Raw genomic sequence first — 14,464 nt, forward strand, 5'->3', positions numbered from 1 at the left:
TGTTTCTTTCCCTTACATCCTCACGTTCTGGTGTTGGGGGCTAATAGTGAGGCAGAAGCCATGAGTGGGGGTACAGATGACACAAGCTGGCCGTGAGCTGTCATTACTGAAGCTGGGTAAGAGGATCTGAAGGTTCACTCTACAGTCTCCTCCGTCTCTGTGCATGTTTGAAACACTCCAGTAACAAATGTGCTTAAAACAATCCTCTTGGCCACAATGTGAGGCAGGCCTTCCTAGTCCCACTTTAACCATGGGGAACCACGGCAGAGCCAAGGAAATGTGGAGGTTCTGCACAGTGCTGGGGAGAGCTGGGTCTGGGACCAGATGTTCCTATTTCCATGTGATCTCCCCCAGCCCCAGCTCCCTAGCTCCCCAGCTCCGGGGAGGTGACTGTCCCACACAACTGGTTCCTGCTCGCTCAGAACCATGCCTGACCTCAGACTGGGGTTCTTTGAAGGTACAGGTTTGCTTCCAGGAGAAGTCTACCACTGCAAAAAGTTGAAGAGATGAGGAAAAACATCTTTCCACCTTCCTTTCCTCTGCCAGGGGCCCCTTTCCACCTTTCACTTGAGAAATAAGGAATATAGGGCCTCCTCAAAGTCACAATCATCACCTGGAAACATTTGCTGAGTTCCCAAGAGCACTGGGTAGGCATTGTTAGAGGCTCTAACACTGTGTAGCACACAGACCTGCCCCCTCAGCAACTTTAAGTCTGCTCACAGTGATATTTTTTAAATTTACTCACAAACTGTACAAAGAGACAAAAATATCACCAGAATAGTCTTCATCTTCAAATGAGTTTGCTCTAGAATGGAGAGGGGACTGCCCATCTCTTTTGCAAGGAAGGAATTCTGTGTTAGTGTGTGCATGTGCATGCGTGCACGTGTGTGTGTGTGCAAGCACTTGCATGCATGTGCACTGATTCTGTGTGTGTGTGTGTGTGTGTGTGTGAGGGCAGAGGGGATAGATGGAGCTAAGCAAAAAGAAACACACTTCTCGAAAGCCACACCAGGAACCCAGCCATCTGCAGTGCTAGAGCTGGCTGCAGCTTGCGTTTGTTTGGAAGTTCAACCTTGGGATCTATAAAATTTTCCCCAAATAGCCCCTTGAAGGGAAAAACAACACAGCACAAGTAACAACAACAGTACTTGAAAGCATGGAGACATGTTCAACCATTTCCTTTACCCTGACTATATTTTGCCAAGGCCCATGTCCTAGAAATCTCTTCCCCTCCATGACAGGAATTTCACCAGCGGGGTCACGTTTTCTCACACCACATTTTAACTTTTTCTCAACACTCCTGCAGCAACACATTGGTTGGCCAACCAGCAAACACCAAAGAGCATGAGAAACATTGTCCAGTCACCTCTGCCGTTCGAACCGCCCACGGTGCCTGCTGTGGGACATGCATTTGCACACACATCACTGGGCATGGCACTGCCCAGGTGTCTCCTCCTGGCTGGAGGCTGGACGGGCTCAGCCTCTGAAGGCTTCCTGCACACCCTCTCTAAGTCAGGCAACACTTCAAGCCATGGCTGGATTCCCGACACACTGGATTCTCTGTGGCCATCTCCTGGATTTTCATAGAACCACGAGGTAGTCAGTGGAGCAACAGCTTAAACTCATGATCAGGCTGCCCGCCAATTTGAGGATATGTAAAAATGTATCAACTCTACGACACTGGGGAAAGAAGTCAAACCCCACTCTATAATTGTGGTCCATTCACATGGTGTGCTGTGCTGTTGGTGCATTCTCAGGGAGGCTGTTCATGCTTCACATAGGCAGGGGCTGTGAATGATAACAGAGGGCTAGTGAGGTTCCATACTCTGTGCCCTTCTGAATGCTCTTGTATTAAAAAGCACGGTCCTTGGGTTGAAGAATCAAGTTCTTCAAATGCTCAATAAATGCTGCTCAGCTCATTTTCTTTCAGGTTAGGTTTGGGCCTAGTGTGGATGATCTTTGGATGTCAGCTCCCTGGTGTAAAGGAGTTTGCTTTCTAAGGTATGTGTGGGAGAGGGCGTGTGTGCGGTGCACATGCATGTGCCTGCTGCGGAAGTAGAGAAAGTAGTGGAGACCCAATACAGTTAAAATCTCTTCCAAATGACCTGGTAATGAAGAATAACATCTGTCTTGGGTAAGAGTCTAAAAATGAACAATTTCAAAGGTAATTTCATAGCACTTAGTGTCAACATTGGTGTCTTAGGGCAGATAATGCCCTAACTTCCCTTTTGTTTGGAAGTTCTATATAATATTATTTCTGGATTTCAGAAGGCTTTTTTATGAATTTATTTTGTAGACAGGTAATGTGTTCCAGTGGCTCCCAAAATCCAGTGTATCCATGGTGAGGAATCTTCTTCCCACTTGTGTCTACACCTGTGTAGTTCTCACTCCTACCTCTCATGGCTACTCATTTCCTGACCAGCCTACACAATGCCCTTAGTACAGAAGTACAGATGTGTGGGTGCACTTATTCACATTTTCTCCCTCTCTTACACAAAAGGAGGCACACCATGCACCCTGCTCAGTACTTTTGGTGAAGCTTGAGAAAAGCTATCCTGTCTTTGTGGATAAGCTGGAGAAATGGGGACCTGATGTGGCACAGAACCAGAAACAGAAGCTAGTTCATTGACTTTCTATCCTGGGCCCTCCCACAGTGCTGTTTCCTGGATCTGCTCTTTGCCTGCTGATAAAGAGAAAACAGGACCCAGAGTCTCTTGTGCTAAGCCCATGTCACCAAACCCAGACTTAATAACTAACCCAACTGCAGATTCAGCCTCTCCCAGGAATGTGATCTTAACCAGTCAGTTTGGACTTTCTCCAATCAGTACCAGTGAGGTCATCCACCCCATAGACCCCTGCCTTCACTTCAAAGATGGTGATCTCACTTTAAACAATCTGCTCCTTGCTAGGCAAAAATCCTTGTTCCACCCGCTCCCGCCAATAAAAGTCTCTTATTTTGCATAGCTCTTTGGAGCTCCTTTCTGCCTGGTGGGTTGAATGCTGCCCGATTCATCAATCATTGAATAAAGCCAACAGGATTTTAAAAATTTACTCAATTGAACTGTGTTTTTTTTTTTTTTTAAAGATGATATGTCTCATCTTCAGATTTGCCATGTGCTTTTTTTTTTATTTATTTATTTATGATAGTCACAGAGAGAGAGAGAGAGAGGCAGAGACACAGGCGGAGGGAGAAGCAGGCTCCATGCACCGGGAGCCTGATGTGGGATTCGATCCCGGGTCTCCAGGATCGCGCCCTGGGCCAAAGGCAGGCGCCAAACCGCTGCGCCACCCAGGGATCCCTGAACTGTGTTTTTTTATACCACGTAAGGGAGTATCTCAGAAGCCCTGGCGGGCTTCTCGGAAGCAGTTTGTCCTCTTACTTAAGTAGTCTAAAATCGCCCTGGCAATCTTGCACACACCTCTCATTCTCTTAGTAAACCTTTTCCTCATAGATCATGCAAAGATAAATTCTGAGCCCTTCTCTCTTCAAATGACTAAATGACCTAACTATGTGAAAGCCTCAGCCTGGTACTTGGCACATAGTAGCCACTTCATAAAATAAATATTAGTAGAATCTGAATGATTACTAAGTTCTGATTTAATGGAACCTGGAATAAGCATGAAGAGACAGAGAACTGGCTCCTTTCAACACCAGACTGGCAATGGTTTACTTTGGTAACACAAGCCTCTCCTGAGCTAGTGCTCACTTCCTACCCTCCCGCCAGTGAAGCAGAAATGATGGTTTTCTTCATATTTAGTATTCATTTTAGGAATCATGTGGATTCTAATGGTTCCTTGCTGGCAATATTTGGACCTGCCCCTTGACAGCACTGAGTTGGAAGGGCGGGCAAGTCCAGTAGGGGTTAAGTGGCAGCACCAGGTTTGGGGAAGGGATGAGAAACCCTCTTGTGGGGCTACCTTTATTGCCCTTCCTGGCTCCCCAAGGACACCCATCCTCCCCCCCCACTTCACCTCTGACCTGCCCTCACCAACCATACCAACTCCAGTCTTGGATTGTATAGACGATCTTGGGAAGTCACATTTCTTTAGTGCTAGTTCAGTCACGGGCAAGAGAGGGTGAACCCCTGGAAGAAACATTTACACAGGGACTCCACACACGAGAGAGAACTCTCTGGCAATCAGTCATTGCTTTAGATGTAGACTGCTACCACTTTCTACTCTCCAGTATAAATAATTATAAATTTGTGGTAGCTCACAAGCAAAGAAAAGGAGAGCAAAGTACAACTACCGTGGGCTGGTAACTTTCTGACTTCATCTGCAAGGTACGCAACTTTTCCAGGCTACCAGGGAATCTCATGTCAAGTCCCAAGACTGTGCACTGGGCTCTAATCCCAATCTTTTCTTAGGGAGCCAACACAGTCACCACCTCCACATAAACATGTCACCCCTCCCCAAACACAACCCTGGGAAATCTCTCTCAGCCAGCCACAGCTGAAGGCACTTTGCAGCTCTGATAAGTAGCACTGTCTCAAACAGAGAAGATGGCAAGCACAAGGCTCCTTCTACGGTTGTGGCCTGTTGGCGTTGGTGGCCACCTCTTCCTAGAAGCCACCTCTTCCTAGAAGTGTTCTGTGGGAGAGGTACAGAGCTCTGCTGAGTCCGGCTACTAGCCACTTCCACCACACTTCAGGAAGGCCATTCCAAGTACAGTGGTTACAAGGCCTGGGTTTGAATCTTACCTCTAATGCTTGGTCCTGGGCCATTATTTTACTCCCCTGAGCCTGTTTCCCCATCTTAAACCTTTGCTTCCTGGGGGAGTTACAGGAATAAGTGCAAGTATCCTTGCAAAATGTTTAGCAGAGCATCCAGTAGGCTGGTAGTACAGGATATATGTGACTTATTTTCTTACCATGGCTGTGGCCTTCAGGAACCCCTGGCCCCTTATCAGAGCAGAACACTACCACCACCCCCATTGCTTACTGGATTGGGCTTCACCTCCCTGGCTTTCAATTTTCTCCCTCCAAGGCTTTCTCCCAATTCTTGTTCCCATCCTCATTTCTTCCTGTTCCCCGTCAGCCAACTTCTTCTCTCAGACATTGGGGGAGTATCTTCCTACCAGCTCTTTGTCTCAAATAATAATAAATTATAATACCGTCATCCCGGTAACAACAGTGACCATCTGCAGGTGATTTGCATGGGCTGGGTGCTGAGAAGGGCTTTGTGTAGGTCCCCCCACTCTAGCCTCATAGTACCACCTCACTCACTCACAACAGCCCTGCGAGGTGGGGTCAGCATAACAGCTTTAAAGCTCAGGGCTGGAAGGATGAGCTTCCCAAGGTCACTCTGCAACCTTACTAGAATGTAAGCTGCATGAGAGCAGGGGGTGTCTATTCCCATATTCCTAAAACCTACAAGAGCTCCTGGCCCCCAATAAATATTAGTTGAATAAATGAATGAGTGAATAAATGGATGGATGGATGGATGGATAGATGCATGGATGGATGGATGGATGAGTGAACGAATGGATAGATGGATGGATTATGAATGAATGAATGTAATGAGAAATCTGGAATCTGAGTCTTGGTCAGTGTGACTCCACAGCCAGATGTGACACTTCCTGCTACCTTTCTATGTATGTATACATCCTATTCATCTCTGTGACACTGGCTTCTTCCAAAAGCTTTCTGCCAGTGGCAACCCATTACTATCTTTTTCTCGTGTCTGTAACATCCAAAGTCTCCACTAGTCAATGAAGTGCTTCATAAACACTGAGGGCAGAGACCACTGAGTCACTGGATTTCTTGGTCTCAGTGGTAGCCTAAATCAGGCACTTAAGAAACACCTCCTGGTTGAATGGCTTCTTTTCAGGTAAGGGCTGCCAGTCATCACCTCCCCTAGATCCCTACATCCTCAAACCCTGGCCTTTCTTATAGAAAAGAAGAAATGAACTGAGCCTTACTCCTGCATTTTTCAAGTAGGAGCTTCATTTGCCCTTGGCCTCCTAATTCAGTATGTCACCACCAGTCTAGTCAGTCCTTAGAGACGCTCTATCACTGGGCTGAGGTGGTAATTCTGTACTGGGAGTCAGAGGCCCCAGGGCCAAGTCCATTCTTTGCTGTTACTTGCTGTAGGAACTTTTCCATTCTGGAGCCAAGTTTCCTCGTTTGTAAAAAAGAGATGTCCATGATTTCTACATTCTTGTCTGCTTGGCGATTCATGCAACTCATGTGCTCACCCTATCCTTGGGGTCCTGGAGAGCAGGACATATCTACTTCTAGTTGAACAACCCTTCTAAGACAGGATATCTCTCTGATTTCCCTCCGACCTCTCCTCAACAGAGGGCTCCTGGATCTAGAGCCATATAATTTCTTCCAGGATGTCACTCTATGCAACCACTCTGCTCCCCTTCCTCCTCAGGACCTCTCTTTTCACTAGGAACCAGACATGGGGCAAGAGAGGACAAGGAGAAAGCAGGGTTCTTATCAAGAGCTGCCTCTCTTGGGATCCCTGGGTGGCGCAGCGGTTTAGCGCCTGCCTTTGGCCCAGGGCGCGATCCTGGAGACCCGGGATCGAATCCCACGTCGGGCTCCCAGTGCATGGAGCCTGCTTCTCCCTCTGCCTATGTCTCTGCCTCTCTCTCTCTCTCTCTGTGACTATCATAAATAAATAAAAGTTAACAAAAAAATTAAAAAAAAAAAAAAGAGCTGCCTCTCTTGCAGGCGAAGAAGCTCTCTGAGCACTATGGTAAGAAATACACTCTGGACAGGCATCAATCATTGAAAGAGGATCTCACAGATATACAGAAAGAATTGGAAAGAAAGCTCAGTCACGGCTTAGCCAAGAAACAAACATGCTGGGCAACTGTCTTGTACTGACAAAGGATGAACAACAAAAGGATGCCACTGTTTACTTTTAGAAGCATCAAGCCAACAAACAAGATGAAATGTGGCTCCCGATTCACGATAATTATTGGGTAAAAAGCTCAGGCCACAAAGTGTACAGCATAAACCATCTTATTTACACATAGAGACACACAGATGCACACAAAGATTCAAAGGAAAGATGCCAAAATGTTAACAGTGATCACATTAGGAAGGATGCTTCTTATTTGTAGTTTCTAATTTACCTGCAGTAAACAAGGACTCTTTTATAAAGAGAAAAAATATAATACATTACTTCAAATGCCACCTTATCCTAAGATTTTAAAAATAAAGATGTTAAGGAACACCTGGGTGGCTTCATCAGTTAAGTGTTTAAGTCTTGATTTCAGCTCAGGTCATGATCTCAGGGTTGTGAGATCAAGCCCCATGTTGGCTCCATGCTCAGTGTGGAGTCTGCGTGAGATTCTCTCTCGCCCTCTGTCCCTCTGTACCACCCTCCCCCCTGCTCACACTATCTAAACAGATAAAATATTTTTTAAAAAATCAAAATGCCTTAAAACAGGCATTTAAAAATGCACTACAAATCTGACACCAAATTGAAAAGAAAGAAACACATGGGCTACAGGCACTAGAAGAGACAATGGTTTTGAGGACTCAGGAGGGGTGTGAGGCAGGGGAGGAAGAGGCTCCAGGAGACATTCAGGATTGGGGTAAGGTGTGGCAGTGTGTGGTGCTGGGAAGGCCCTCAGAGCCCATTGGAAAGGAGAATAAAGCATGGAAGACAAATTCCTGTTCATACAGAAGTCAGACTTACAGGAGATAAATGGGAAAGGCAAACCGATATGCCCCAGAAGGCAATGGGGTCAAGCCACTCCCTGTTGCAGAATATAAGCAAAGACAACTTTATTCTACTTCTTGATGTCTGGAGTTTCAGGAAGGCACTAACCTTTCAATAAGCATTCATCCTTTTATTAGTTATTATCCTATAAGCATCCATTATCCCTCGCCATCCTACCTCCTCCCCCTTTAGCACAAGGGGACTTTGCAGATAGAGGGACAATGGATGTTTCAGTTCTGCCCAGGCCCTGATTGGGTCCCCCGGGAATGCTGGGGAACATCTCTGCACTGTCCTCCCTTCTCCAGAGCAGACGCCAGCAGTCCCACCCAACATCATCCACCCAACACTCCCCACCACCACACCACCACCACCCACATGACCCTACCCTTGGTCCTCTCCTGGCAGCAGAGGAAGGTCTGGCTCTCCTAACCAAAGGCCATGGCTGCCAGTGAGGATTTACACCTTTCAAAAGGTATCTCCTTTCTGGGAAAGAGAAAAGGAACACTCATCCCATCTTTTCTTCCCTGGAAAACAGGGTCCTCTTCCCTAGAGCACCCCCTTCTGGGAAAGCAGCCATATCTCTTTTCTCCCTCAGCCCACATTCTCTCAGAATGTGGGGGAGGGTATGAGCAGTGTGAAAGCTGGAGTACTCCTGAGTGCATGAAATGTTAAGAAAACAAATAAACATGTTTTGCTGAACATAAGCGGGAGACAAAGATCTGCTGGAGGTAGGGAAGAAAACCACCCCAGAGAAAAGAATGAGACTATGGATACGTTGCTTTCTTCCCTGAAGCCATCAAAGGCCTTGGGCCCTGATCCCTTGCTGAGAAGTTCTTACTCCGTGGGACGCCTGGGTGGTGCAGTGGTTGAGTGTCTGCCTTTGGCTCAGGTTGTGATTCTGGGGTATTGGGATCGAATCCTCTATCAGGCTTCCCGCAGGGAGCTGCTTCTCCCTCTGCCTATGTCTCTACCTCTCTCTCTGTGTCTCTCATGAATAAATAAAATCTTTTAAAAAAAAAAAAAGTTCCACTCTTGAGGCTCAGTTTGGAAACCGTGGCCCCTGGGTAATTGAAGCTGGCAGATTTTGACATGTATTTCTTGGGGGTGACCCTGAAGATGTTCTGATGCTAATTTAGAAAGACTCTCAGTTTGGAACACTAGCTGCATAGCTGGATCCCTATACCTCCACCCTCCACCAGATGTGCCAGTATCATTTATGTTAGGAATTCTGAAGGGCTGTCCAACCAGAGCCTTGGACCAGTGCCTCAAGTCTGCTCCAAGTCCACCCATGCTTAAAGCCAAAATCTTCAGGGCACCAACTAGGTGGTGAGGGTATCTCTGGGCTCTGGGTTAGGAAGCCAAATTGCCAGCCGTCTCTCTGCCAAAGGAAAGACTGACATGTCTGGGACCACAGTCTCTGTGTAAAGAGACATATCAAGGCAAACACTAGGGACTGAGGTACAATACTTTTCCAAGGGAAAGTGCTGACGTGGAGTAAACATCATCTTTTTTTCTCTATTATGCAGAATTAGATGGACTTGTAATTAGTTGAGTAAAAATACTCAAGGGGTGTTAACAAGTGAAATAATGAAGGAAAGTCCTTAATAGGGTGCCACCGTCTTTTCCTTTTTCCTGGTCAATATGGTCATTGAGGATTTGGATGAAGGCAGACAGTAAAGCTTAAAATGTGCAAATATCACCAAGCCGGAAAGAGCAGATTAACACACTGGCTGGCAGCAGGAGTCCCCACGGAGGTCTCAGTTGCCTAGCAAGAGGAGCTGAAATTCACAAGTTGGGTTTGAATCTGACAATTGTCAGACCTACATTTAGGTTTAGAAAAGCATATGGGTGAGTACAGCCCATGCCAATGTCAGCTCATCCCAATGAGACTTGGGGAGGGGGGATGTCTATAGAATCTGAGCTCAGCATAAGCCAAAAGTGTGAGGCAGCCTCTAAAACTCAGATTATGTTGACAGATGTACAATATTTGAAACAAATTGAATAAGTTCAACTCTGCCCACTTTTGGAGTTCTTCTCTGGCACCAATTAAAAGGGACACTGACAAATAGGAGAAGGTGACCAGAATAGTAAAAAGCCTAGATACAGCATCAAGTTAGGAATAGGTGAATACATGGAATGTTTTGCTGGGAATGGAAAACACTCAAGCAAGGCAGGACAGTGCCTTCAAACATCAGAACTGTCTTAATGAGGATGGCTCTGCCTCTGCTGTGTGGGCTCAGAGAGCAGCACTAGGACCCATGGGTGGAAACTGTGGGGTTCCCAATCAAAAGGTGAAACAGGCTGTATGATGAAGAAGCAAGTCTCCATCCTCAGAAGCATTCAAGCAGAGACTAAATGAGCAACTATCAGAGACATGGTAGGACTTCCTGGAACCCGTAAGTTGTCCCTCCTAACTCTGGGGCTCTATGAATGCAGAGCCATGTAATGATGAAAGAAAAGATCCCAAGGAACGGTGAGAAGCACACAGGGGATATGTCGTGGCTAGCCACCTGCTGGTGCTTTGGTCATGTGGATTGATGGGAGGTGACTTGCAGGTGGTCTCCGGGTAAAGGACACAGACAAGGTTAAGCTCTTATAAGGGACAAGGGACTAGCCTCTGGATGGCAGAACTGCTCCACAGGGAAGAATGGAAAAGCTTTCTGCCCCAGAATCAAATTGAGACACACCCTGAGTGGAGGAGGCACGCATGACTTGTCTGAAGGCCCCGGTGCCACTGCCACCAGCCACAGGACCAGCGCAAAGGACTCTGCACCAGGGCACTACCTTGTGCTCTTGTGCATGGAAAGGCAATCCCTAAGCAGGGAAGAGACCTCAGATAAACCCAGAACAGTAGCATCCCTATCAAGAGACCTGGGATGGAATCACAGCTGGGCAGCCAGGTGACCTCCAGAAGTCACTTCTCCTGTCTGCCCTTCGTGTTCTCTTCTGTGAAGGGAGCGAAGGGCTGCAGATACGTGAGGCTGGTCATTTCCATGTCTCACATTTGCTAGGACTCTCATGGATTTTGTGACTTTTGGTTCAGTGACATCAAGGTCATGGCACAAAAGGGAGGGGCCGAGGGCCAAGGTGTGATCCATTTCCCACAAGGATGAGGCCAAAGCAGGGGGTCCCTGGGGACAAGCTCCAATGAGGACAGCGTTCAGAGTTGTGGCTGACCCCGCCTGTCTTCCTACTCCCCTCCCTGGGAATAATGCTAAAAGTGCAAGTCCCACCAAAAGTTAATGAACCAATTCCCTACTGCTCTTGGGGCCACTTCCACCCGGGGGGAAATTTACTCTTTCCCTCTAACCTTTTCCTTCCTTATTCAGCTTCATATCCTCTTGTCACTCCCTAGAGCCCATTACTGCTTATGGCCCCTGTGGCTATTTTTTGAGTCAAAAGGCTATTTATTAAGTTCTTACATCTCCTCCTTGACAGCCCTACTTTTCCCTCGTTTCCCGTTTAAGCCACAAACCTACACTTCCTTTGACTAACCCCCAGGAACACAGTCTTGGAAAGTTTCCTTCGTGGATCGAGAGGAGAAGCATAGACTTTGCTGGAAAACAGAGGGGCAGAGGGAGGCATTATGGAAGAACAGGTCCATTGCTTCACTTAAATTATTTTTAAAATGATGTCAATTCCTTCTCTTTAACAGATTTTCCTGTTTTCCAAGGAAAAAGGGAAGAAAGAGATGGGTAGAGGTAAGTTTAGGTCAATGGTTCTTGAACTCTTTCTCCTAAGACCTGTGCCTTTCTTTCTAGGCTCCCTATCTTACAGCTTGGGATTCTTAAATTTTCCCAACTCCTATATTCATCAAAACCAAAAAGTAGGCTTGGAATTCCGGTCTTTTGAGGTTTAAGAGATAAATGAAAAATCTACAAGAGAAATCGTTATGCTCTTGGTTGAATTATAGGCTGCATTCCCCTACCCCCTCGGTGGGACTGGGCAAAGGTAAGGAATATGGAAGGTCAGTGATAACAGTGAGGGATGGAGGCCTGGGTAGTGGTGGGTTTCTCACAGCAGCCAGGGCTAAGAGCTCTGCAGTTCATGCTGTTCAGCTCCAATGCCCTGGAACTTTCTGTGTCTAGCTCAGGCCTGTGTCTATGCCCTAGGCCAAAAAACACAAGAGAGCCTGTGTTTGTGAAGGCAGTTAGGCATGAAAGTAGGCAACACATAAGGACTGGCCATCTCCTCCCCTGTGTTGGATTTATTGAATTCTGCTATGTGGCTACTGCCATGCCAAACACGATGGGAAACAAAATGATGAACTATGGTTCTCTGACTTCAGGGAGCTAACCATATGGTTGGTACCATATCTGAATACCCAATAAAGATCACTCACCTGAGTGGAATGGTGAAATTTGGTCTTATTTGGAGGCAGATGGAGAGACAAGAAAACACTGATTTTTTTCTTTTCCACACTGAGATGTCTGTATTTATCAGGGGAAAGCAGGGAGGAATAGTGACTTCTAGGGCCTTGTGAGCACTAAGGGTTGAGATGAGGTCACCACTGTCCCCTGGGGCCACTTCCTTTCTGCAGTGCTCTTGGACCTGTCTCTACTCTGTACATTCTAAAGCATATCCTGAGCCTGGACTGTGAGACACACTACCTCTAGCCCTCTGCCTTAACATCACCATAAGCCTTCTCATGGCCTTCTCTCCAAGTAAGCTGACAATTAAAGATAGAAAACACAGCTTAGGCAAGAGCCTAGATTATCTTATTTTGGAAAAAAAAGAAAAGACACAGAGGAAAGATTCAGATGTCTCTCCCACTCTCAAAAACATAGATGAACTGTCAGAGATCTGTAAAAAAATTTAAAAATCTCAAGGGAATGCAATGTATACTATCTTCCCTTCAACAGACTTTAATTTGGTTGAGGAGGCAAGGCTCAGACAAATGAGAACTTTAAAACTAAACAAATAGGGGCACCTGAGTGACTCAGGCAGGTAAGTGTCTGCCTTCAGCTCAGGTCATGATTCCAGGGTCCTAGGACCAAGCCCCGCATCAGGCTCCCTGTTGTTGGGGAGCCTGCTTCTCCCTCTCCAACTGCCATTCCCCTGCTTGTGCTCTCTGGCTCTTTCTGTCAAAATAAATAAATAAAATCTTAAAAAGAAACCTAAACAAATAACTGATTTTGGGGTATCTGGGTAGCTCAGTCAGTTAAGCATCTGACTCTTGATTTCAGCTCAGATCATGATCTCAGGGTTGCGAGATTGAGCCCTTCATCAGGCTCCACATCAGGCTCCACAATGGGTATGGAGTCTGCTTAAGATTCTCTCTTTCCTTCTCCTTCTGCCCCTCCTCCACCTCTATTTACACCTTTTCTCTCTCTCTAAAAAAAATAAAAAAAATAAAAAGAAAACCTAAATAAATAACAACAGATTTAAATAGGCAAGTCAAGGTGAGGAGGACCACAGAGCCAATTTTGTGTTGGCCACATATAGTGGATTTCATCTGGACAACCTCAATTTTAACAATCAGATTCATTGTTAGGTAACATGTCTTGGTTTTTCAGTTCAGAAAACAGTCACCATAATCGTATGTCGAAAAGTCAAAGAGATGATATGTGTAAGAGAACTTTAGGGGAGGGAGGAAAAAGTGGTCAGTGCAGGTAGGGGAGATCAGAGAGGACTTCATGGAGGAGGCCATGATAGAGACTTGAGATGGTCCCCATCCTCCAAGTGAGCACACCCACTAGTCAGGTCCTTCCAAGGTTTGGCCTCTCAGCTGTCTTGCCTCCACTCCTACTTTGATCTCTCTTGAATCTGCTCCACTTGGGTCCTCCCTCTGCCTCTGTGTGGCACAGTGTTCCACCATCTATAATTTAGATGTGTGGCAGATGTGAGCAGTGACTGGAAGGCATGGAGACAGGAGACTATAAACAGCCCTCCCCACTCCCACCCTGGTCACACGCAAAGCTCAGGCAGGCCCAGCATCTGCCCTGGGGCCCTTCATGCCAGGTGTCCTTCCCACACACCTACCAGACCCTAGGGCTTCTCGGCTCACAATGCGGCACCAAGATCTGGCAACAAGCAGCCACGCCAGAAACACCAGCTGCTCTGGGGTTTTCAGCCCCTGGGTCACTGCCGACCCACTGCCCAGGGGACTATTGCTCCTCTGTGGGATCAGAGCACCAAATCACAAATATTCACTGAGTTTGAGCTGTGGGCTAGACATAGACAATACGATAATGAAATAGAGAAAGTCTTTGCCATTGAGTTGATAATCCAACAGCTGAGTAAGAAGAAATTAGTTTATATACACTGGATGCTGCAGAGGGAGCTGTCCCTCTCTGGGGGCCACAGGAGGGCTGGTGGTCATGGTTGAAAGTGGGCCAGCTTCCACCTGGGAATACTGTTCCTCCAACAGAGTACAACTTCTTCCCAACCACTCTAGTGGCCTTGGATCTAGCCTTCAGCCTGCTCAAAACTTCACTTCCTCTAGGAAACCCTCCCCTACTAACCATATTTCATCATAAATCTCTATACCCTAGGAGGATAGAATACATGGCAGGACACATGCATCTGCAGATATCTTGGGTGCCTCCTCCCCATGAAGTTACCCTGGTTCCCATTCTAACCATTACTCAAGAATAAAGTCCACATTGCTCACTCATTTTCATCTTCCTTCTGGAGGTCCTAGAGAGGCTGGTGCTAAAACTGTGTTTCCAAGCACAGGCTCTGGAGTCATGGGCCCTTCCTGCAGATGTTGACTTCACTGCTTACTATCCTAGGAGATCACGCACATTGTCTGTTTTGGTGAGCCTCCATTTTCCCCTTTATA

At 46.6% G+C, this 14,464-nt stretch overlaps 1 protein-coding gene across 2 annotated transcripts in view; it reads right to left on the reverse strand.

Annotated features, from left to right (window-relative positions):
- LOC121479676 (anoctamin-2) overlaps window positions 1-14,464 on the reverse strand; it is a 341,299-nt gene that overhangs the window by 93,993 nt on the left and 232,842 nt on the right. The gene's annotated exons all lie outside the window — the stretch shown is intronic.

This window comes from Vulpes lagopus, chromosome 21 (genome assembly GCF_018345385.1).
Source record: "Vulpes lagopus strain Blue_001 chromosome 21, ASM1834538v1, whole genome shotgun sequence".
Taxonomy (NCBI): Eukaryota; Metazoa; Chordata; class Mammalia; order Carnivora; family Canidae; genus Vulpes; species Vulpes lagopus.